This window comes from Quercus suber, unplaced genomic scaffold (genome assembly GCF_002906115.3).
Source record: "Quercus suber isolate HL8 unplaced genomic scaffold, Cork oak 2.0 scaffold_51, whole genome shotgun sequence".
NCBI lineage: Eukaryota > Viridiplantae > Streptophyta > Magnoliopsida > Fagales > Fagaceae > Quercus > Quercus suber.
This window is the reverse complement of record NW_027069516.1, coordinates 378,209-382,286: the sequence shown is the minus strand read 5'-3', so window position 1 is coordinate 382,286 and position 4,078 is coordinate 378,209. Positions and strand designations below refer to the sequence as shown.

The window sequence follows — 4,078 nt, the reverse complement described above, 5'->3', positions numbered from 1 at the left end:
GCAACACACGATTAAGGTTTTTTTTCTTCTATGCGGTTGTGCGTTGAAACCTGCAAGTATGATTTTCCCATGCTCTAAATTTAAGAAGTTTAAATATTCAATAGCTAGCAATTGTCATGAACCTAGACTATCATTATATTAATAGAAAAAGGGCTCCTATAATTGTTATTATATTAGATTAGGAATGGTTAATATGGCTGTATGTCGAGAAAGGGTACTCCACAGGCATTGAAATTGTACCTAATAGAGTAATAGGCTTGGACCTTATCAATTCAAGTTTGTCACCATGTGAAAGGGAAAAGGTTGCTTTGTGGTTCATATTTATCTTCTTATCATCCTTCTAGTGACGTGTATTCAGCTCTAAATTATTGTAGAAGGCAGAAATGCTTTTCAAGCCTAGAATATCTTGTTAGCCCCTATAATGTAGGAATACGAAATTATATATTATTTAAGTTAACCAATTTGCCATCCACGCATTGCCATTGTTCAGAAAATTGACTAGCAATATCTTATGTTTTGTGGCATCAAAGGATTTATGGTGGTAGATATAGGCGGACACTATAATTAGAATAGTTGTGAACATTTTGGAAACCTGATTGACAAGTTCAGGCATCAAACGGGGCATTTCAATGCTCCCATTTATCAATTTAATAATTGCAATCCCAAGTAGTGAAGGCCACAAATTCAATAGCCAAGCCCACTAACAAAGCTGAAATGTATTTCAAAGAAACTAGACACCTACGTAGGCCTTAATAATGATAGATTAAACTATTTAAGTGTGAAAAGTGATTTTAAGTAGGAAATTGTGTATTGATGGACCTATCTTTGGTGTTCTAGGATCAAATTCTACTGATTTGTTGTGATTCAAGGGAGGTTGGTTTCATATTTTTGCAACTAAGAGGTAAGTGATATTTACTAATTTTTAGGGTTTTTTCAAAATAGTGTTAATTATCAAACTATTTTATATCAAAGAAATATATTGATATTCTATATATAAATTGATATTTTATAAATGTTTGATGTGCACATTGTTTATTCTTTTTATGAAAAACTTGTGGGACAACCTAAATTTATTTAAACTTGTATGTGTGAATATATCTTTATATTTTTGAGAATTATGAATGAATTATTTTTGTGAACATATTGAATATGTTTTGAAAACTTATGACAAGTCGTGATTAAAAGTTCAGTATTGTATTTAGTCCTTAGCAAGGAACAATCATACTACAACTAGTTCTTAGCAAGAGACGGTCTCAGAAAGAGGACAGTGCACATTTAATAGCTCCTTAACAAGTGAGTATACTATTGAGGATCCAAAAAGGAAGCTCCTTAGCAAGGGAGTGCACCTTTAGGTTCCAAAGGAGCTGTCATGACCCAAACCTGTACTTCTGGATTTAGAACATGACCGACATGTTAATATCAAGTTTATCTCAATACTAACACGAACCAATCTAAACTGAAGGGGCTTATCAAAAATTGTTACTTGAATTCCTATTTATTTTCAGGCATTAAAGCCACAATATACAAAAATGATGGAAACCTTGAAATTTCATTTCCTTTAAACTTAGAAGATTACCACTTGGTTGTAACGTCAGGTATTCGTGTAAATATTACATAGCTAAATGTTTAGCAAAACTTTTATTACAAACCTAACCCCAAAGACATACAATTGGGGTTCAAAACAAACTAAGGTTCTGAATTACATCTGTGCTCGAGGATCAAGTACATCTTGATTCCTCCTATACATCAAAAGAGCTAAACTGCTATACAACAAAAACTCTACATTCTAACAAACGAGAATCACGAAATCCTTGCCACCTCTAATACTCTCGCTGCTTTCAGGAAGAACTTGTGCACTGAAATATAATAGGGTGAGCTACAAAACCCAGTAAGATTTTAAACTTCATGGGCCCTTAATAAGAATGCATATAAATCAAATATTTTATGGATATACCAACTTTGATAAAATAGTCTTCATACTGTTTTTATTATTCTTAAAATAATTTACGAGCTTTTAGATGAACATACTTCATTTTCTTTTCATATAATAATAAAAGGACATAATAAGAAACGTAAACATAGTTCAGCAACCTTATCTTTGAATAGACTGTAAATATTTTATCATAACTTCTTATTAAACTTATAACACATTCAATATACCTTTCTTATTATCATACTTTTCTTATAATTTTCAAGTAGCTCAATAGTTCATTTATAATACATATTAGTTAATCCAATTGTAAGTCTGTCACAACTTTAGGAGGCTTTCAACACAGAGTGTCAGGCATTCAGCATTCTTCACAATGCTAGGTAATTTCGGAATCATATCATAATACATCTTTTCAACCATGGGGGTAGGTTGACATCCCCACAAGTTGGCTATTACCAACAAGGGCGGGTACAGCAGAGCCAGTCCCACTTATAATGGCCAAACAGAATCTCCATGGAAATACCAGTACTATAACACCTACTGGCTGAGTTCAGATCATAACAATAAAATAATTGAAAACCATATTTTTCTGATAACTTTACTTTTACATAAATGTTTCACAACAGTAGCATATCCATTTCATTCTTAAATATCATGTTCGTGATATAAATAATAACATCAATATACTAAAATTATTATGCATATAAGATTGAATAACTCACGTACACATATTTTACTTAAATCGTGCATATATGTAATATCTCTAATCAAAAGCTATAATGCATAATACTTTTCGAAATAATTTTATACTTATCAAAAGCACATGTCACAAATCCCTTAACTGAAAACAGAAGACGCGAGATATTGTACAAGAGGAGCTCAAGTGTCCGTGTTCTCGTTCTCGTCACCTAAATGAAAAACCAAAACTTATTACTGACAAACTCTTCCTAAGTATTTAAACTTATACCTTAATCACAACCTAACTCTCAAATCAAGAAAATCTTAATTCCCATCACATAAAGTTTCCCAAAGCACATGATACAATCATCAAACACATTATGCATCCAAACCATAGAAAACCAAGGCATAAAATTTATATATGATTCAAACATACCAAAGGATTAGCATATTAAATTGTAGCTCAAAACATTCACCCTAGCTTCAAAATTAAATCCACAAAGTCAGAGTTATCCTACCCTGTTTACTGCTCATTATAGCAGCAAAAGCCCCATTTATAAAATACGAATGGGCTGTTCACACACATCCAAATGTCATGAAATTTTACATAACTACTCCCCTGTATGTCCAGTATATATCATAAAAATTTCAGAGCCAAAGCATAAAACCATGATTTATTAAAAATTATACAAGGCAGCATGCTCGAATCTGTCCTGACAGAATTTCTTGCAATTTAGAAATTAAACCATGACTTTTATATCCATCCAAATACTGTGAGACCACTTCCATAACAACCATACGTGTCTTAGGATTCATAAAAACTACTCCTAGCATCCTAATTCACAGCAAATGATTTAATACACAATTTTCTTGTTGTAAATATCAAATCTGTCACAGTGACATCTTCAACACATGTTCTTTCTAAAATCATCAACAAATAGCAATTGGCCTTCATTTCATTTGGGTATTTTTATACCCATACAATATATATTAAAATACCCTAATAAGCATCCAATAGACTACAATATCATCAATCTTTTAAGTTACTAAAACAGAATCACAAGTTCAGCTTTCCAAAATCAGAGTAGAGGACAAAGAAGGAAAATAAACAAAACAATTATACTATCAAAACACCCAAAATCATATGAGGTTTAATTTACTTACCCACACACTTTGAAGATGAAGCCTTAGTGTTTAGGCTCTTAATTTCTTCTTAGAGAGATGTCTATGATTTTCGGTGAGAGGGTGAGGGAGAGGTGTGGCCGTGTAAGAGCAAAGAGAGAAGAAAACAAAGGAGCAAAGAAAAGATGAACTAAGGAGCTGTTCTGGTGCAGCAAAAAAGATAAGAGAAATGGACCTTTTGGGGTGTTGACCGTGGGTTTGAGAGAAAGACTCAAGAGAGCTTCCTAGCTCTTTCCTTAAGAGAAAAGAGGGCAAAGTGTGGTGACTTTTCTTATTTGTGTGTGTGTA

At 32.5% G+C, this 4,078-nt stretch overlaps 1 long non-coding RNA gene across 1 annotated transcript; it reads right to left on the bottom strand.

Moving 5' to 3' along the window:
* Nucleotides 1-1,530: 1,530 nt before the first annotated feature.
* Nucleotides 1,531-4,078, bottom strand: LOC112040729 (uncharacterized). Its single transcript, XR_010628425.1, has 3 exons — nt 3,773-4,078; nt 2,773-2,838; nt 1,531-1,856 (listed from the first exon to the last, which is right to left on the bottom strand). It is a non-coding gene; the product is annotated as an uncharacterized LOC112040729 (long non-coding RNA).